Source organism: Arvicanthis niloticus, chromosome X, assembly GCF_011762505.2.
Source record: "Arvicanthis niloticus isolate mArvNil1 chromosome X, mArvNil1.pat.X, whole genome shotgun sequence".
Lineage (NCBI taxonomy): Eukaryota > Metazoa > Chordata > Mammalia > Rodentia > Muridae > Arvicanthis > Arvicanthis niloticus.
The window spans coordinates 17,797,608-17,820,118 of record NC_047679.1 but is presented as its reverse complement, the minus strand read 5'-3'; positions in this window follow the sequence as shown (position 1 = coordinate 17,820,118).

The following is a 22,511-nucleotide window of genomic DNA, read 5'->3' as shown; positions in this document are numbered from 1 at the left end:
TCTGATTCTTTAGTATGCACACATCACACATGAACCAGCAGCTGTATTGCAATACTCAAGAAATCACAAAGCTTATCAATCTGCCTATGACAAGGCCACACTGGTGGCAAGAAACCACAGGAAATTCACAAGAAGATTTTTTGCTCAGTTTCTTCCAATGACTGTGTCACCACAAGAAGAGCTCAACAATGCTATGTAAGATGAACTAATAAATGTATGCCTTTTGCAAAGAATAGTGAAGTGGACCAAGCCAAACCAATGTTCCAATTCCCATTCTCTGCAGGTCATATTAATACTCATTATTCATGTGTTCCTTCATGTGTTTTCTGTAGCAAAACTACCCTTCATCTCTATCTGGTTCCAGAAAACATTCATTTACCTGTCTTATTTGCCAAGGCATCCTTTTACATATGTGCTCTATTAAAATATCATTTGACATATCTAGGTTTCGAAAAAAAAAAACAAAAACTTTCCACTTCATATAGGTATTTATATTTTGTTGTTTTTCTAAAATAAATACCTCATTGTTTCTTTGATTCTTTGACTACTTATCTCTGTTTCTATTTTATTGATTGCTGCCATCAGTTTTAGGGTTTCCTGCCAGTTACTCCTCTTGTGTGTATTTGTTTCTTCTTCTTTTCCCCTATTTATTTGTTTATTTATTCACTTTATGTCTTAATTTATTCATTCACTTTACATCTTAATTGCAGCCCCCATTCCCTCCTCTCCTACCATTCTGACCTCTGTACCTTCCTCCCTCTAGCCCCCTCCTCCCAATGTCCCTTCTCTTTTCTGAGCAGGACTAGGCCACATCCTTTTCCACTGAGGACAAACAAAGCAGTACAACTAGGGAAAAACAGATTCTCCTTTTTAACCTAACTTGCAAGTATATTTCTTTTTTCTTTTTTTCCTTTTATTGGATATTTTATTTATATTTCAGATGTGATCCTTTTTCTCCATTTCCCCCCTACCCAGGAACCCATCTCATCCCCCTCCTCTTGCTTCTATGAGGATGTGCCCTCACCCACCTGCCCACTAACACCTCCTCACCCATGAATTCCCTCACATTGGGGCATTCAGCCTTCACTGGTCCAAGGACTTCCTTTCTCACCTATGCCTGACAGTGCCATTCTCCCCTACATATACAGTTGGAGTCATGGGTACCTCCCTATGTGCTCCCCAGCTTGTGGTTTAGACCCTGGGAGCTCTGCTTTGTTGGTATTGTTGCTCTTCCCATTGGGGCTGCAAACCCTTTCAGCTCCTCCAGTCTTCTCTCTCACTCCTCCATCGGGAACCTCATGATCAGTTCAATGGTTAGCTGTGAGCATCCACCTCTGAATATGTCAGACTCTGGCAGACCCCTAAGGAGACAGCTATATCAAGCTCTTGTCAGCATGCACTTCCTGACATCCACATCAGCATCTACCTTTGGTGACTGCACATGGGATGGATACCCTGGTGGAACAGTATCCAGATGACCCCTTCTTCAGTTTCTGTCCCATGCTTTGTCTCCATGTTTGCTCCCATGATTATTTTGTTACTTGTAAGAAGGAACAAAGCACCTTACACTTTGGTCTTCCTTCTTCATGAGCTTCATGTGATCTTTGGTATTGCGAGTTTTTGAGCTAATATCCAATTATCAATGAGTGCATACCATGTATTTTTTTGTGATTTGGTTACTTCTCTCGGGATGATACTTTCTAGTTCTATCCATTTGCCTAAGAATTTCTCACATTCATTGTTTATAATAGCTAAATAATACTCCATTATGTAAATTTACCACATTTTCTGTATCCATTCTTCTGTTGAAGGACATTTTCGTTCTTTCTAGCTTCTGGATATTATAAATAAGGCTGCTATGAACATGGTGGAGCATATATCCTTGTTATTTGTTGGAGTAGCATCTTCTGGATATATTCCCAGGAGTGGTATAGCTGGGTCCTCAGGTAATTCTATGTCCTCCATTGTTGGGATTGTAAACTGGTACAACCACTCTAGAAATCAGTCTGGTGGTTCCTCAGAAAATTGGACATAACATTACCTGAGGTTTCTTCTTCTTCTACAGATGTCAGGTATGCTGTTAAGTTGCTAATATGAGATCTCTAGAATTTCTGTATGAATAAACCCTCTTAGTTCTATAAACTTTACTCTTAGCACTGCTTTTTTGTGTCACACATGTTTATGTATATTGTGACTTTATTTTCATTGAATTATAGAAAGTCCTCCATTTCTTTCTTTATTTCTTCCCTGACCCAGTGATCATGTTGTTCAGTTTCCATGAGTATGTGGGCTTTCTGTAGTTCCTGTTGTTGTTGAAATTTATCTTTAATCCATGGTGATCTGATGGGCTGCAAGATGGTTTTCAAATATTTTATATATGTTGTTTCTGTGTTGTGACCAATTCATTACATAGTCAATTTTGGAAAAGATTCTGTGAGGTGCTGAGAAAAAGCTACAATCTTTTCTGACTGGGTGAAATATCTTATAGATATTTGTTAGCTTCATTTGTTTCATAACTTTTGTTAGTTTCATTATTTCTCTTATTTATTTTTTGTCTCTATGACCTTTCCACTGGTGAGAGTGAAGTCTTCCATTATTACTGTGTGGGGTTCATGTATGATTTAAGTTTTAGTAATGTTCCTTATATAAACATGGATGCCTTTGAATTTGGGCATAAATGAAAGAAATGGGATGCCATCCTGTGGATTTTTCCTTTGATGATTGAGAAGTGTTCTTCAATATTATTGTTAATAATTTTTGGTTTAAAAACTGTTTTGTAAGATATTACTATTTCTATACCTGCTTGTTCTTTTTTTATTAACTTTAAATCACAATCACTCCCTGAACTCTAGGGGACACCTCTCACAATCCCTCCCTTCTTCCCCCACCCCTATCCTCTGACAGGATGGAGATTAGCTATGTTTATCCCACCCAACCTAGCACATCAACTCTCTGCAGGTTTAAGTGCATCTTTTTCCTGAGGCCAAATGAAAAATGCAAGCTAAAGGAACATATTCATAAGACAATAATAGTTTTTGGAATAGCCTCTCCTTTAGTCATTCATGTCCCAATTAAAGACTGAGCTGCACATCTGCTACACTTGTGTGGGACTCCTAGGTCTAACCTGTGTATGCTCTTTGGTTTGTGGTTCTCTTTCTGAGTGCCCCAAGGGTCAAAGTTAGTTCAATAAATCAAACATACTGAGGAGTTCCTGTATCCTTTTGGTTGCTTAATCCTTCCCCAACTCTTCCATAAGTGTCCCAGACCTGATGCAATGTAAGATTATAGTTCTCTGAATCCATCTGAGTCAGCTGATGGATTAAGACTCTCAGAGGACAGCTTTATTGGACTTGTGCCTGCAAGCATAATATAGCATCGTTAATAGTGTCATGTATTGGCTCTTGCTCATGAGATGTGTCTCTAGCTGGGCCAGTTATTGCTTCAAGCATGCCACAGTCTATGCTCCATCCTCTCTCTCTCCAACATCTTTTGGACATAGGAGAGATACTGTGTCCCAAATTTGTGGATGGCTTAATGTCCCTCTTGCTCCACTAGGTTTCCTAACTAAGTACAGGAAGCCTAACTTCAGGCTCCATATTACCAATGCTGTGAGCTTCATCTAAGATCACCCCCATAGATTCTTTAGTTCCTTCAATCTCTCAGGTCTCTGGAAAGTTCATGAGATACATCTTGCTTCTCGAAACATCAGAGGTTAAAGCTAGACTTAAACCACAACATAAACAACAGAAACCCTACATAATTGTAGGACCATGAAAGGACAGCATGGATTCTGGTCAAACACTGGCTAGAAATCACAGGAGATCCTTCAGGTTGGAGACTCCAGAAGTTTCCATGCAAGGAACAGCATGCCTTTTACCAGTCTTCCAAACTCCAGGCTCCTGACATGAGTCTGAAGACCTTCATTGATCTGCACATTTCAGGCACTTAGGACAATGCCCACTAGCTCCTATACAGGTAGAAGGCATGACTACAGACCACAGAGCCTCAAGACAGAACTCCATATTAATAAGATACCTAAAGGCCAGAGGGCATAGCCAATTAATCATACCATCCCAGACCCTCCTCCTTGAAAATGGTACTTAACCTCAGGCCCACCCTGAAAATATGGGGTATAGTTTCCATCAATTTTCTGCCCTAACAATAAATATCTTAAGACCATAGCCTATTTCTCTTTTTGGGACCCACTGTGTGTAATTGTGGAGAAGGTTTTCAACTACCAAGCTGCCACCTAATCTCCCACAGATGCCCTCTCTATGTTTCCAGCCACAGAAGCCACCAACTCAAGCAAGCAAGTCAAGTCATCAGTGACCCAGCCAAGCAAGTCACCTTGACCAGAGCCTCTCCCCTTACCTGCAGGACCTCAGAATGTGTTTTCCCACCCCAAATGGAGTCCTAAATCCTCATAGCCCAATGTACACTCAGCACTAGAGTGGAGTGAAAAGAGTCAAATTCCTACACCTTTGTCCCTCTGAGCATTGGCTCTAACCCCATTTTCAGGGCAGATGTGGGACCCACAATTCAACCCACCAATGGACCCATGCACACACTACAAACCAACACATAATCAAAGAAACTGATCAATGTTCTACTTGGTAAGCACTAAGTCAGGGATAAAATAAAGAATGAAATGAAAGACTTCTTGTAATTCAACTAAAATTGTGGCACAACATGGCCAAAATCATGGAACAAAATGAAAGCCATGTTAAGAGTAGAGTTCATGTTACTAAGAAAGTGTCTTCATAAAGAAATTGGAGAGATCTCATAATAGCAACTTAACAGCACACCAGAAAGCTCAAGAAGGACAATAAGCAAACACACACAAGATGAGTAGATAGCAAGAAAAGTCAAACTGATGGCTGAAATCAATAAGGTAGAACCAGAGAGAACAATACAAACAACAGAACCAAGAGTTGGTTCCTAGATAACATAAAAAAGATAGATAATCTTTTAGCCAAACTAACTGAGAGGCACAGAGACAGTATCCAAATTAACAAAAATCAAAAATAAAAAGAGAGACATAAAAATAGAAACTGTGAAAATACAAAAAAATATGTCTAACTTCAAAAGCATAAACTCCACAAAAATAGAAAATCTAAATGAAACAGCTGTCTTTCTAAACAGATACCAATTACCAGAGTTAAATCAAGATTAAAAAAACCTATCTAAACAGTTGTAAAACCACTAAGGAAATAGAACCACACATTAAATATCTTCCAACCAAAGATAACCCAGGATTTGATAGTTTTGGCATAGAATTCTACCAGATATTCAATGAAGATTTAATACCAATGCTCCTCAAAGTATTCCACAAAATAGAAACAGAAGGAAGACTGCCAAACTCATTCCAATAGGTGACAGCAACCCTGATAGCTAAATCACATAAGACTCTACAAAGAAATATAACATCAGACCAATTTCACTTATATCAGTGCAAAAATACTCAATAAAATAATCACAAGCCAAATCTAAGAACACATCAAAAATATCATTTAACCTGTTAAAGTAGATTCCATCTCAGGGTTGCAGGGATGTTTCAATATATAAAATATTGACATTGCCACCATATAAACAAACTGAAACAAAATAATCACATGATTGCCTTATTAATAGCTGAAAAAGCATTTGAAAAAACCTTTTATGTCAAAATTATTTGAGTATCAAGGATACAAGGCACATAGCTAAACATAATCAATGCAATATACAGCAAACCAGAAACCAATACCAAATTGAATGGAGTGAATCTTCGAAGAAATTATACTCGAACCAGGAATAAGACATCTCTGCCCATTCTCTCCCTACATACATTGTGAGGAGCCGACAGAAGGTGGCTATCATCCTTGCAGCCATCTTGAGCCATATACCCTGACAAGAGACTTGTTTTCAACAGCCAACAACAGCTGAGCACACTCTGATAACATCTTGTTTTATATAACCATAATTTTCCCTTGGGTGTGTGTGACTTAAAGGTGTGACTTAGAGGTGTGACTTAGAGATGAGACTTAGAGGCATAACTTAAAGTCATGACTTGAGAAGTCAGACTTATAAAAGGCAAGAGGCAAACAGAAGAAAGAACTGGAAACTCGGAACTTGGAGGCACTAGGGACTAGGAATTAGGGACTAGGAACTCGAGACTTGGGACTTGGACTAGGAACAAGAAACTTGGAAAGAGAGAAGAAGAAAAACTTAAGAATAAATGGAACTAAATCGCACTCTGTCTGGTCTCCATTCTTTGCATCCGCCCTCTCTCTCTCTCTTGCTGAACCCTGACCAAGAGGACTGGAGCAGCAGTATGAGTGGGGACAATTTAGCCCCCAAAGCTTGGGCCAGTGCAGGCTCTAAGAATTTTGGTCCCCAAGCTTTTGGCAGTGCGGGTTCCAACATTTGGCAGAGCAGTATCTGACACTTTGGTGCCCAATGTGTGGCAGCAAGAACAAGAGACCCAGTGAGGAACATTACTGGAAGAAGGATATGCTGAAAATTCAGAAGTGAAGCAAAGGTGATCACCGCGGGAATCTGCCACATCCAGAAAGGTAAGTTGTGATAATGAAAATGGGGCAAGAAATAAGTCAGCCTGAACTTAAGTCTCTGTTTTTATTTTGCTGTTTACTGCTCACATGTGTTAATTGTCTGCTTTTGCTTCGTTCCTTAAATGCTATCTTTCATGTTCAAAATAAAAAGAAAAGTATTTATCTGAAATTAGAATCTAAAATACAACCAAAGGTTGATGACGATTTGTCAGAGCCAGATTGTGCTGACCTAGAGGAAGAGGCAGCTGAACATTACTACCCTGCATGGCCCTCTTCCTGAAGACCCCCTCCCTATGTGTCTCTGCCTCCAAATGCTCCCACAATGGAGATGATGGTTATAGATCCCAGAAGGGAGTTACAGGAAAAAAATATCTTTCTTAAACAACAAATACAGTTGGAAAAAGTGTATCAGAACTTAATTAATCAGCTACAAAAATTAAAGACAGGGAAGATGTCTCAAGAGGTAAACTGCAAAAATCCCTTGGCTTTTTGTGTTCCTCAACCCAGAGCCCAAAGGCAGCCCCTATCATCTAGCTTTAGATTAGCCACAGATGATCGAGTGAAGGGAGATGCTGAGGCTTTCCCTGTATCTGAGACCAGCTATGATCAAGGGGTTGCTTGGAGACTGTTTCTCAGGATTCTATTAACCCTGAAATCTTGCATCATTTTTTTCATCAGAATCAGTACCATATAGAACATGCTGCCACATTCTTCTGCTGGAATGTTAGAGCCTCACCATTATGGTTTGTGTTATACTAATGCAACATAATGTAGATTCATCTGAGAAAAAGAAACCTCAACCGAGAACACACCTCCATGAAATGGTATGTAGAAAAGCCTGTTCAGAACTCTCATGAGCTGAATTTTATGGCAGTGTGCAGTCATTTGTGGGTATTGCCATATATCAGAGGTCATTTAGGCTTGTTCAAGAAGTGAAAATAAAACACCAATGCAATGCAAAGCATTATGCAGTACTCCTTAATATTATTCAATTCTGTTCCTGCCCCTAGAGTTTTTACTTGTTTGCTGACCTTTATTCTCTCACAGTTAGGCTACTGAAAAGCTTCCCAAAAGAATAGTCAAGCTACTCACCTGCTACTATTGTATGCTATTAAATAATTAAGCTTAACCATGATACTCCTAGTGTGTGTAGACATACAATTCAGTCATTGTACCTTGTTCATAAGTTCTCCAGAAGATGCCTTTCTATGGCATCTTTACTGTGCCATAGTTCTGGTCACATAGATTCTGCACTATTTCTGTTGCTATCCAGGAGAACTAAGATATGCCTTATAGTCCCACACTCTAATTACTAACTCCCTATCCAGATGTCTCTTAACATCTTTGCCTGAAGAGCTTCCCTGGAATAGTCCTGTCCACACCTTCCATACAACCCGAGGCATCTGCCCTACCTTTCATGCAGCTTCCTCATCTAACTTTCTCAATTATTTCTCTAGCCTCCAGCTTCCTTTGTCATCTGTGCACTGCCATTCCTGTTTCTTATGGACAGGTCACATACCAGACTTGAGGGAAGTGACCTACAGAAGTTGTTTCCCAAGTTCCTGTTTACCATACCATGCTTAGATGCAAGCACTCAGCTATACAATCATTATTCTGGTGAGTTTTCTCCAATAGTGAGTCCACAAGTACAATCACAATTGTAGGAGTTCTATCTAAGTATGTCCTGATTTCACAAGGGTGTCTTTGGTGGGCAAGGCTGAACCTTGTCCTCCAGTCTCTGAACTATTATCAAGCCTCCTTTAGGTTCCAGTGACCACCACTGCTCTTGTTGTTTAGTATTCCTAAATAATAACCCATCAAGCTCTGTGTTTAATCCTACACTGTTTCTCTAGTCCTGTTTACTGTATTTCCAGCACTGTGACAGATTGCCAGGCTTTTATCCTTCATCACTGTTTGCCAGGAATCTATTAACCAAGTAATCTTAAATCATTTTTCAGCAGATTCAGTGCTATGTGGACAGTGCTGCCATATACTTCTGTAAGGTGTGGTGAAGCCTCACTCTGATGGTTTGTGCTGTCTTTTCTTGATACTTTCTCTAGTCATCTGAGAAGATGTAACCTCAATTGAGCCTATTTCTCCATGAAATGGTCTGTAGAAGATCCCTTTGAAAGATCCCTTGACTAATGACTCTTATGATAGTGTGGATCCCTGTATGCCTGCTGCCAAGCTTTTGGCTATTCTGGTTGTGTCAGATGACAGCATAGATATCAGTGTAGTATAATGAATTATGTAGTATTCCTCAGTGGAATCTATTTCAGTTTTTGCCTCTAGGTTTTCTACTTGATTCCTGACTTATGTTCCTTCAATGATGGTCCATTAAAATCTTGCACTACTTAATATGGTGAGTTTCTCAGAATTAAGCCCAACTGTGCTGTTCTCTATATGGGGAGACCATCAGATCAGCCATTGCCCCTGTTGAGAAGCTCTCCAGAAACTCCCCTTCTAGTGCCATTGTGTCTGTGCCAGGATAGTTATGGTCACACAGATCCTGCACTAATTCTGTTAAATTCATAGAGAACCAAGATACACTTTCCACTTCACAGATTCATGGTTAATTGTGGTTGCAGATTGCTCTCAACCTCTTTGTCCAAATGACTTCCATGAATCTCTCCTTTAGTTACCATGTATACAATCCCATGCTTAGTTCTTAACTTGCAACCTCTGTATTTTATGTCCTCAATTGTTTTTCTAAGCTCCCAGCCTACTTTGTCATCTCTACACCCCCAGTGCTGTTTCTGATGTATAGAGTACTCATCAGTTATATATGATGAGACTTACAATCCCTTTACTTCCAGTGACCTCCTCACCCTTGGTTGGCTGCAGGCTCCCAGCATTTTACAAAATTTTCTGTTGTGGCACTCTTGTCTTAGACCTTTCAAACCCTACTTTTAATAAGGATTCTTAAATGCTTTATCCTCACTTCTAGCTCACCATCCACCAGAAGTAGTGGAAAAGAAATGATTAGGATAAGGGGAAAATGGATTTTTTTTCAGAAATAATTTTTAGAGAAAATCTAATCTGGGTTGTCAGATATATACCTGCAGTCCACTTAGTAGTGATAGGACAGCAAACACCAGTCAGCAGTGGTGGCAAGACCCAGTAGATACATCGAGGCCTCTGCTGAATAGATATGACTCAGCAGGAGTGACCAGGACCAGCAGGAATGCTAGAAGATGTCTGCCATGCCTATCTCAAGGAAGTAACAAGCTGTGAAGAAGATGTGAGATGAACACAGTGTTATAAAGGGCTTATGTCACTGTCAGATGTGTAGTATTCATAGTCCCTCAAGTATCACATGTCCTACCATGGGTCTTTGCTCAGCAAAACACCACGTAAGCCTGTCTTAGCAAAACTCCATGTGAGTCTGACATCAACCTGCAAATTGGCTGAAGTATGAGGAAGCAGCAAGAAGTCCCCAGAATAACTCTAGAAGTATTTTGGTGTGTTTCCTTCTATGACATTCTGAAAATGGTGGCCATTAAGGAATGGCAAGGCATACCAAAACCATCCAGCATTGTCTACCATCTTTTGGTCCATCTTAACATCATTTGTTTGCTTTAGCAAAACATCTTTTAACCTGCGTGTCCCATCCAAACATCATTTGCAATAGTGACTTTCCAAAGAACCCAGAAATTTCCACTTGCATATGTTCTTTTGTTAAAGAATTTTTCTTTTCTCTAACATGAAAAATCCATACCCAATAAAAAATAATATAAAATCCATCACATTTAAATAAATGGCTTATGTAAAATACAGTGAAAAATAATCTAACAAAACAACTTTAAATTTCTATCAATATGCAATAATTAAATAAAACCTTTAAATTTTTATTAATATACAATAAACAAAAACTTAAGTTTCTATAATGTTCATAAGTGCAAACAAACTGATGTTATGTTTCTATCAAAATAAACAAAACAAACTTAAATTCTATTAATGTACAATAATTAAAAATCCCTTAAATTTCTATTAATATACAATAATTTGAACAAAATGACTTTCAATTTCTATTAATATATAATAATGAACAAAACCTATAAATTTCTATTAATATGCAGTAAAACAAAACAACTTTAAATTTCTATTAATATACAATAATTAAAAAAGAAAATCTTTATTAATATGCTATAATTCAAATGAAATGATGTTAAATTTCTATCAATATACAACAGTCAAGCAGAAACATAAAATTTCTATAAATATACAATACTTAAGCAAAAACCTTAAATTTCTATTAGTACACTATAATTAAAAAATGACTTTAAATTTCTATTAATATACAATATTTAAAAAAGCTATAATTTTCTATTAATACACAATAAATCAAATCAACCTTAATTCTCTGTCATTATAAAATAGTAAAAAACACTAAATTTTTATTAACATACTATAATTTAAAATGATCTTAAACTTCTATCAATAGACAATATTTAAACATAAAATTTCTATAAATATACATTATTTAAACAAAAACCTTAGATTTTTGATTAATATACAATAGTTCAAACAAAATGACTTAAATGTCTATTAATGGACAATATTAAATAAAAGCTGTAAATTTCTGTTAATATACAATAAAATATAACAACTTTATATTTCTATCAATTGAACATATGTTCCTGACCCACCATTGCTTACTTATATCCATGATGGGACAAGTTGCCTTGCCTCAAGTTTTTACATCTTGTGGAACAGAGAATCAAAAAGAGAAGTTATAAAGCCTCTTGCATTGTTCTTACTCGTGACCCAGTATTCAGATTCAATCATGGACTGGTCTGGTTCTGGACATTTTCAGAGACATATATGGAATTTAGCTGCCATTCTCTGTGATGTTATGTTAGCAAGAGATAAAGTTGTGGCAGGATCTGGATTTCAACCATGTATTAGCACATATGTTAAGGATCTTTTAATTGTCAAGTTAAAATTACTTTTGTTTCTTCTACAGTATTTTCTGTAAGTTGCATTGATTGTACACCTTTTAATTGTGTTTGTGTTTTGAAATATGGCATGTCAGTTATGGATGTCTATCAACCAGCTTTTGTGTTAGTGCCATGACTATCACAAAACCTTTGAATTCTAAAAATAGCCTGCAAGTTCTGGAAGAAATGAGTCAGGCTTTAACCAGGCGTAAGAGGGTAGTGGGCTTGATTATTGCTGGTATAACAGTTTAATAGCATTCATTTCTAGCATCACTTCTTCTGCAATTGCTGTGACACAAGAAATTAAGACAGCTACTTTTGTTAATCATTTAGCAAAATATGTTACTAATGTGTTGAATACACAAGAGGATTTAGATAGGCATTTGGAAGAATGGATTGATGCTTTTAGCCTATTCAAATTATCGGGAGGGGGTTCAGAATTTAAAGGTAAGGAACCATCTTGAGTGTCATGCTAAATACCATTGGATTCATGTTAGTACTAAAATTGACAGTGTTAGTCACTATGATTAGCAAAAAAAGTTTAAAGACACTTGCAGTGTATTTGGCATAATTCTAACACATCTCTGGATGTTTTAACTTTACTTAGTGAGCTTATAAATTTCAAGAATGCTGCTCTGCTGAGTATTGATGTGGTAGGTACTGCTGATAAAATTACTCATGGCCTGAGGTCAGTATTTCTATCTTGGTCAAGCTTCAAGAATGGCATATATAGCTTGAGCATGCTAGCCCCTTTTGTCCTGGGAATACTTTTATTCCTGCCTATCATGTTAAAACTTGTCTTTAACAACATCAGCATGTTGAGAGCCAAAGCACATGGCTTGAACCTGAAAACGGACCCCCAGACAGAGTTATTAAATCAACAGGCTGCTGGCAAGCCAAAGACAAATAAGATTCTGCACAGAGCCTTACCAGCCTAAGACATAAGTGCATTGCTTTGGGATAATGCATATTCCATGACAGGTAGGAAAAGCATTCTTGTCAGAACGACCTAAGACAGACTCAGTCTTGTTAATGAAATAAAAAATGGGGAGAGATGGAGAGCCTTTGGGGTTGCTCAGCAAGAATCTGGCATGGGTTAAGGAAAGGGATATGGACTGCTTAGCAGAAATATGACATTGGCCAAAGACATGGAAGTAGGCTTCAGGCAGGAATCTGAAATTAGGCTAAAATGACGAAGTAATTCCAGGCAGGAATCTAAATATTAGGCTAAAACAAAAAATAATTTCAGGCAGGAATCTAAACTTCAGGTTAGAACAAAGAAGTAGGCTTCAGACATGAAAATGACTTTGGGCTAGGACAGGGAAGTTGGCTCAGATATTTTGTTCATCCTGATAAGCCCTTAGAAACAGTGATCATGGAAGTGTTCATGTAATTTTCTTTATTGCCTTGCTTGGTTTTTGAGTATTTGTGTTTATTGTCTTGCTTGTTCCTTGACAATTTACATCTATTGTATTGCTAGTCCTTCAACTGAGAACTGATCTGAAAACTTGCATGTAATTCAAATGGTATAAAAGCAAAAAGGAGGAGGAAGGATTAAGTAGGGGGTTCTAGGAAGGGGAAATGTGGAAAGAAGATGACATCTGAAATGTAAATATATAAAATATCCAATTTAAAAAATAAAAAAACACTAAATATCTAAAAATATACTATAATATATATAATTAATATATTATAATTATATAATAATTATATATAATATAATATGTATAATATAAATATAATTCAAACAAATGACTTTAAATTTCTATTAATATACAATAATTAACCAAAACCCTAAAATTTCTGTTAATATATAATGCTTAAACAAAAATCTTAAATTTCTGTCAATATACAATAATTCAAAGAAAATGATTTTGAATTTTGATTAATACAAAATAATTCAACTAAAATGACATTAAAGTTCTATGAATATACAATTAAAAACAAACTATTATTAATATACAATAAATCAAACAAAACAACTTTAAATTTCTTTTAATATAGAATAAATAAAGAAAAGCTTTACATTTATATTAATATATACTAATTCAAAATAAAATTAAATTTCTAGGAATATATAATTAAACAAAACCACTAAATTTTCCTTAATATACAATAATTCAAACAAAACCTATTTTAATTTCTATTAATATATTATAATTTAACAAAACAAACTTAAATTTTGATACACAATAACTTTAAAAACATACATTTCTATAAATATCAAATATTTCAAATAAAATTTCTATCAATATACAATAATTAAACCAAAACCTAAAATTTCTATTAATATACAGTAGAAACAAAACTTAAATTTCTATCAATATTCAACAATTAAACAAAAAATTACATATCTTTTAATATATTATATTGCAAAGAAAATGACATTAAATTTTTTTCAATATACAGTAATTAAACAAAACAACCTTAAATTTCTATAAATATATTCTAACTGAGCAGAAACCTTAAATTTACATCAATATACAATAATTTAGCAATACAACCCACCACCCTAGATGATAACAGCCATAACACATCAAGCCACCTAAATCACTCACCCCAACTTAAGTGTTTGGGATGATGGTCTTATATATATTTGCTTTCTGCTGAATTGGGGCAAATAATTCCTGTTTTTGGTCCCTAAGGGAAAAAAAATGGTTAGTCTGAAAAAAGATACTTGTAGCACTTATTGTCCAGTCTCTGTGTTTATCCACTTTCTGTGTGAATGATCATTAGGGCTAGCCATTTGAAGTTAATTTGTATGCAAACTTTGGAGAAATCACTAGCTGAGACAGTCTTTCAATCACCTGGGCTGCCCCACCCTCGGGCATTCAAGGAGACCCTAGGGAAGGGGGTGAAAGAATGAAGAGACAAGAGACACAAGGAAAAAGTACCTATCTGAATGTCTGATCATGTGCTTAAATTTTATTGTTCAGGCTGCCGTTATAAAGGCAAGCAGGCAGGAGGGTCATCTGACAGTCAGGGTCCAGGATCATCCTGTAATTGCAGAATTCTCTAAGCCCACAAGAATTCCTAGCCCAAATTACTTATCTAAATTTTTTTTTTCACAAGCAAGAAGGTAATTAAAACATTTCTCAGCTCGAGTTGCTTATCTGATTAATATTTTCTCCCTGGCAGAAGGGCAATAAATAAAGTATTCCTTAACTCAGGCTGTTCACTTAACTGACACTTGCTCTCAGGTAGAAGGGCAATAAAGTATTCCTTTTTTTTTTTTTTTTCAAGACAGGGTTTAAAGTATTCCTTAACTTAGGCTGTTTACTTAACTGACATTTTCTCCCAGGTAGAAGGGCAATAAAGTATCCTTAACTTAGGCTGTTTAATTAACTGACATTTGCTCTCAGGCAGAAGGTGGTCTTGGCTCCCAGCATCTCCTCCTTTCTAACAATTTTTAAAGAGACTAGTCTAAGAAAGCAGACATTTGCAAATCTCATTGACAAATGAGCAGGCATTAACCAGAGTGGGGAAGATTGACCTGATCCTCCTATTATCATTAGAAATGGTGTCTTTTTGGGGAGGAGAGGGTTAAATGTCTCATGGCTTCATAGGATATCAAGGGTCCTAGTCAGCTGTTTTGAGATACAAGAAATTAACACCAACTTCTATGCAATCAGGTTTGCTTCATGGGGGACTCAGATGCGGACAATTTGGGTCCTCCCCCTGTGGTACTTTGTCACACATCCCTTGCAGGTACCCATGCTGTGTTCATACCATGCGAACCAGCATGCATATATCTGAGTTCTGTGCAGCTCCTAAAGGAGATATGTCAACACAAGTCTCAGCCATGTCTCTGTCAGCCAGATCAAGTCTGTGATAATATACTTTAGAGGTTTAGATGCCAAGGAGTCAATTTGTTGTTTTACAAATCCAGTAAGTCTGTTAAAGGACCAAGGGCTGAAAGCCAAAAGGAGGAGACTGACCACAGGGCCCAGGATGGAAGGGAGAAGGATGGTAGGCCAAAGGGAAACAGAAAAGCAATTTTAAGCCACCTTTCTTCTTGTTCTCACTGCTTCTTTTGCCATTTTAATCTCTCTCTGATCTTGGCTATACTCTGTCTAACTACCCCAGTGTGGTTAGAATAAAAAAACATTCCTCCTTGAGGGTAGCACATAGTCCCTTGCTGAAGGAAAGACAGATCCAACCCTCTGCATTTTGAGGGGACCACTTCAGACAGCAAAATGAGGGATTTTTCCAGATTAGTAATGTCAATCTGTAGCTGTTCGATGTCCTTGTCAATGGCCCCTTGATGTTATGAGTAGAAGTCCTGAGGCTGGCATCTGAATTAGAACTTCCAACAGGAGACACCACAGGTGGCCTCTTTTTATCTGGAAAGAAAAAAGAAGGGAATTCTCAGGGAGATCTCTCTTTCCTGGAACTGGCATCATGATCTAAGGCATTTTTGTCATTATCTATTTGTTTAATCAAGCATTCAGGGAGCCATAGGGCTCCTCCTTTTATGTCAAAAATACAAGCAGAGTCCCTGCCCCAAATAAGGACAGGGTCAGGGCCAGTCCATCTAGATGTAAAGGGGTCTCGCCACATAATTGTGGCATAGTTTTTATTGGTCTCAGGATGCCAGAGGCGATCAGTAGCAGACTTGCCATGAGCATCCAGATTTAGAAAATTGAGAACAAACAAGGCATGATGAAGAATATTTCTAGGGGACCCCTTCTGGGTATATAATTTCCTTTTTTTAATTTATGGAAGGTTCTTTTGATAGTCTGGTGGGCATGTTCAACAATGCCTTGCCTTTGAGGATTATAAGGGATGCCAGTAATATGTCTGATTTGTAATTGGTGGCAAAACTCTTGAAAATTTTTTCCAGTGTAGCTAGGACCATTGTCAGTCTTAATGATCTTAGGCTTACCCATGACAGAGAGACAATTTAAAATGTGGGCTATAACATTTTTGAAGCCTCTCCAGTATGTAAGCTAGCAAAAATAAATCCACTAGAGGTGTCTATGGTCACATGAAGATATTTAAGACTACTAAATTCAGGAATGTGTGTGACATTCATTTGCCATATTTCATTTGGGACCAAACCTCTGGGGTTAACACCCAGATGGGTGGGGGGGCAAAAGTGTGACACAGGCTGGGTATTGTTTAACAATCTGGTGCGCCTGTTCACAAGTAATCTTAAAAAGCAGGCGAAGGGTCTGAGCATTTAAATGGTGTAAAGCATGACTCTTCTGGGCCTGTTCTACAGAACCTAACAACACTGGAAAGGTCAAGTGGGTGGCAGCATCTGCACAGGCATTTCTTCTAGAGAGGGTCCAGGCAGATCAGAATGAGCATGGAGATGTCCAACAAAAAAGGGGTGGCATCTAGAGGCAATCAGCTTTTGAAGCTGAGAAAAAAAGGGGCAGCATTTGTGGAGGGTCTAATGTATGGGACCGTTTCAAGAATGGGAACAGAATGAGCAATATAGGCACTGTCAGTATACAAATTAAAAGGGCAATCTTTTAGTAACTGAAAAATCTTTATTACTGCAAAAAATTGTACAAGTTGGGCTGATTTAAAGGGGGAACAAATAGGGATAACCTGTCATTTTATAACATAAGCCACTGTTCCATTAGAGGAGCCATCAGTAAACACCAAACAAGCATTTGATATTGGTTGAGAAGAGGCAAACTTTGGGAAGATAAAGGGATGAATTTTAGCAAATTGAAGCAATTTATCAGCAGGGTAATGATTATCAATTATTTCCTAAAAGGAAAAGCAACCTACGGTCTACTCATCTGTGGTCTGCATGAGCCAGTCTAGTTGATTTTTAGCTTATGGCATAATTATCTTATCAGGATCTTTTCCAAAAAACTGGCTACTCTGTTCCTGTCCTAAAAGAATAAGCTTAGCAACCAAGGAAGTATAAGGGATGAGTACCTTATGGGAAGAAGTTGAAAGGTGGACCCAGAGAAAAGGCGCCATGCTGCCAAAACACTCCTGTAGGTGTATGGGAGGTGGCACGGACAACAAACAGGAGTGGTGTTTCATAAGAAATAAAGGAAACTCCCTGTTCTTGGATGGCTTTTTCTACCAACTGCAAGGCACATGTGGATGCAGGGGTCAAGGAACAAGGGGAGGAAGGATTGGGATCACCCTTAAGAACATCGAAAAGAGGCTTAAGCTCCCCAGTTGTAAGTTTAAGATAAGGTCTGATCCAATTTATATCACCTAACAATTTTTGAAAATCATTAAGTGTTTTCAAATGGCCTATTTGGAGCTGGAGTTTTTGGGTAATAATTTTTGATGGCAAAGCTCAAAGCCTAAATAAAAATAAGGATCTTGTAGCTGAATTTTATCAGGGGTAATCTCTATCTGCCAGCTTCTGTGATAATTCTTGACAACAATAAAGTAATTGTGTACCATCAGGTTCAGCCTGAAGAATGTCATCCATATAATGGACAATGTAAATAGAGGGCCATTTTTTCACAAAAGGGATCAACCACTTGTTCTACAAATTTCTGACATAATGTTGGGCTGTTAGCCATGCCCTGGTGTAGGACCCACCACTGGAAACGTGGCATGGGCCCTTTGAAGTTGGTTACTGTCAGGCTAAAGGCAAACTGCTGTTTATCTTCAGGGTGTAAGGGAATGGTGAAGAAGCAATCTTTAAGGTCTATTACTATCTTAAAATATCCAGCATGAATGGCCACAGGGGTGGGCAATCCAGGTTGTGAGGCTCCCATAGTGAGCATAGTTTTATTAATCTCTCTCAAATCTTGTAACAGTCTCCACTTTCCTGATTTTTTCTTAATAACAAAGATAGGTGTGTTCCAAGGGGAGGTAGTAGGTTCAATATGGCCAGCAGCAAGCTGTTCCTGTACTAACATTGTTGCTGCAGCCAGTTTTTCTGAGGTTAATGGCCATCGACTAACCCACACAACATCATCTGATTTCCATGTAATCTTGTCTCTGTGGGGTACAGGGATGTCAACAGCCATTATCATAAATTTTCAGCACCAAGTCCCAGGCAGTTAAATTTTTGTCACTTTGATAGGTTCTTTTATTCCTTGTGAGTGTTTTCCTAGCCCTTGTCCAGGTCAAAATCCCTGTTTTAACATTTGATGAGTAACTATCTCATTAGAACTACACATGATAAGATTCAACTGGCCAAGTATGTCTCTGCCCCATAGATTAACAGGTAAATTAGGCACAACATAAGGCTGTACTGTACCAGAATTGCCTTTTTATCTACCCATGTGAGGATCTTAGAGCTTTGTTTCGGATTAGAAGTATGTCCAATGCCTTTTAAATGTGTTAATGAGGCTGTCAGAGGCCAGGCAGAAGACCAGTTTTTTCCTGAAATAATTGTGGCATCGGCTCCCATGTCTATAAGGCCTTCAAAGACTTTTCCTTCTAATTTTAATTTAAGGAGGGGTCTATCTTGGGTAATTTGTCAGACCTAATAAGCATTAGGTGAACCAAGGTTATTAGAGCCCCTAGACTCTAAAAGGAATCTTTGACTAGGATGGTTAAGGGGGACTAAAAGCAACTGAGCAATTTTCTGTCCTGATTTAACAGCCAAGGGACCAGAGGTGGACGAGGCCAGAATCTTTATTTCACCTGTGAAATCATTATCAATCACTCCAGGGGAGATATTTGTTTTTATTTTTATTTATTTATTTATTTATTTTTGGTTTTTCGAGACAGGGTTTCTCTGTGTAGTCCTGGCTGTCCTGGAACTCACTCTGTAGACCAGGCTGGCCTCAAACTCAGAAATCTGCCTGCCTCTGCCTCCCAAGTGCTGGGATTAAAGGCATATGCCACCACCGCCCAGCAGGGAAAGATATTTAAACTCTCAAAAGTGGAGCTGGCATGCCCAAGAAGAAGTCCAAAAGTATTGGGACACAAGGGACCAAAGACCCCAGTATGTAGAACTTGTGTCCCCATCTCAGGTGTTAATATTGTAATGGTGGAGGAACAGAGGTCCAATCCTGCGCTGCTTACGGTTGCTTGTTGGAGGGAGGCAATGTTTGAGTCTGAGAGGTTAATGTTTGAGGGACAAACCTGATAGCCCCAGGGTTTTGTCTCAGATTTGGGGCCAGGGGTTGGCCCCTCTGGGAGTTTCCCTGCTTCTGTGGCAAGGTATTATTTTGTATTTTTTTCCTTGGTACAGCACTCTGAAGCCCAATGTCTACCTCACTGGCAGCGGGGACACAAGGAGGCAGGGAGAGTACATTCTGCCTTAGGGGCTTTGCACTCCCTAGAAAAATGTCCTGGCTGTTTAGAGTTAAAGCACCTTTTCTGGTGGTCATCCTGCTTGAAATCCTTAAAGGCAGCTCCAATGGCAAGTCCTATTGCATGAGCTGAACCAATGCCTGCACATAGTTTTATATAATCAGAAATTGAAGCACCACTACGGTGGGGTCGTATTGCAGCCTAGCAGGCAGGATTTGCATTCTCAAATGCAAGGTGTTTGAGAAAAGCACTTTTGTTTTCCTCATGACCAACAAGTATTTCAGCTGCATCAATAAGGTGACTGATAAAGTTACTATTGTTGGACTCTAAGAATCCAAACCCAAACCCACGGGAAGCGCTCTTTCAGAAATACTCACGGAAGGGAGTCGCTGCAATCGCATGAGATTTATTTGATGAATAGTTGGAATAACAGTAGCCGGTGCACCGGGGTCCCTCACCCTCAATCGAGAAAGAGGAACCCCGAGTGACCAAAAAGGATGGTATATATACAAAGTTCACAAAGACAGTAAATTGCTTCTTAGACAATAAAAGAGATTTCAAACATCCGTTCCCAAACCTGGTTTCTATCTAGCCCTCAATTTACAACCAGGCTATCCTATTTTACATATGTATCTTGTTCCTGGGAGAATTCCTTTGAAGTGACTTCCGTTTACCCAGGGGTTTTATTGCCTCTATCTTGGGTCTTTTGTGCTTTTGAAATGTTTATTCAAGCCCTTGGAATGCACCCCAGGGGCAGCTAACACTTGAGTGTAAATTGAAACTCTGAACCTAAGAAACTCTCACGTTGAGACCTAAAATTTCATTTTTACAATTTATTCTTACATTTCCTCCTTTTCTCTCATGGTCAAATTCCAATCTTGGAATTATGAATCATCATCTGGGTGTAAAGAGTGATATTGTTGTCTAATTATATCTTTGTCATTGAATCTTTAACTATCTTTTTCTCACCCCCTGGATGGTCTCTAGTATGTACTTAGGTAAAGTAGCTGTCTCTCTCTCTCTCTCTATACATATACATATACATATACATATACATATACATATACATATACACACACACTAATGGGCCTGTTGGCTTTTTTTTTCATCTCGGGGATGTACATATGTAGCTTAAGTCCCACTCTTTAAGGCTGTGTCTGGGACACAGTTTAGATTCAAATGTCTCTTATCTCTGACAATTGGGCAATCTCTATCCCTGTGTCTCCAGGATGGGCATATCTCAGGAGTCAAGGCCTGCTGGTCCTTGGCCTTGTAGAATGGCAGGTGATCTTGAGCCTGAGGAGGTTGTTCAGGTGTCCAGCTGTTCTCTCCAGTTGGCATCAGACGCAGGTGTCAGCCCAAGTTATGTTCAACAGCATCAGGAATAGTTTCTTAGTAGCCTGAAAAATCATCTCTCACACAAGATGGACATTCTGGGTTTAGAATAGGGACAAGGAAAGGGACACTCTAGCCAGCGCCAGTTCTCAGGGGTAATTTAGTTTTTTAGGGTTCTGTTTATTCTCTCTACCTGTCCTAAGCTCTGGAGACAGTATAAACAGTGGAGCTTTTAATTAGTCTCTAATATTTCTGACAATTTCTGACTTATCTTACAGACAAAGGCAAGGCTATTATCTGATCTAATTATCTCAGATGCTTGAAAACCTTGGGACAACTTCTATTCTAGGCTGTTCCCTTCTAGCTTTTTTTCTTATTTACTCTAAGTCTCATAAGCCTTTACTTGTTGGCATATCCTACACTGTCTTATTATTTCTCTGGCCCAAAACCTGAGGTCTATTATATGTTTTTAAATCTCTTGGCTGCTTGGTTGCACTCTTATCTTAAGAGTCCATCTGTGTATTTAACCTGGTAAATCTTCTGTTTTCTGGGGAGTATAGTTCTCCCTTCTTGTGTGCACCATTGTCTTTTTCCTACTAGATAGTATCTGGCAGGATGGCTAGCAATCTGAGTTTTTTTTTTTTTTTTTTTTTTTTTTTCTTTCTCTTACTCTGTGTTTTAAGTGAGGCCATCTCTTAGGCCCACAACCGGAACAGGCTCCCGTATCAAGCCACTTGATCTGTCCGGTTATTGTCTCAGGCCACTGAGTCTCTTCCCTTTTGGTGTCCTGGGCAACGAGTACTCACAGTTGCTGGCTTCATCAGGGTTCCTTCTCTTGATATATAGCCCTGCGGACATGGGCTGTGGCAAAAGCATACCTGTTGTCCATGTAGATGTTGGTTTTCTCGTCAGCCCCACAAGTTCCAAGGTTGTTCTCTGCACCGACGAGGCCAGGGGTGGGGAGTCAGCCCAGATGACATTTGTCTACCACAGTAAGACAGTAAGTTGTCTTGTCTCTGACCAGCATGGAGAAAACTGCTCCCGTCTGTAAAGCAGGTTACCTCGGCTCCTGGCTGGAGTCAGTAGGAGAAACCTTTCTTCTACCCGTGAGTTCTTGTCAGTTAGTTGTAGCCCGTCTAGGCCACCATCTTGGGGAGTAAGTCTCAACCCGACAGAAGGTAGGAACAGTCTAGGATGACCATAAATGAATGGGATACCCAGCCCATCTCTCAGTCCATCATTTTTCGGGTAGTCCATAAATATATTTTGGCCCATTGGCCTGGAGGAGGACCCTGTCTATCTTAATCTCTGTCTTTACACAGAGTTAATATCTTCGACATTTGGGGTGTTTTTCAAGGCCTGGGATTTCTTGGCCCTGGCTTCTATTTGTTAGGGCCCTCTTGGATACCGAAGCTGGCTCCTTTACTTGTAATGTGCACACTGGTCTTTTTTCAAGGAGTTTCTTATCTCTCTTTGATTGAAGTCCCTCTTT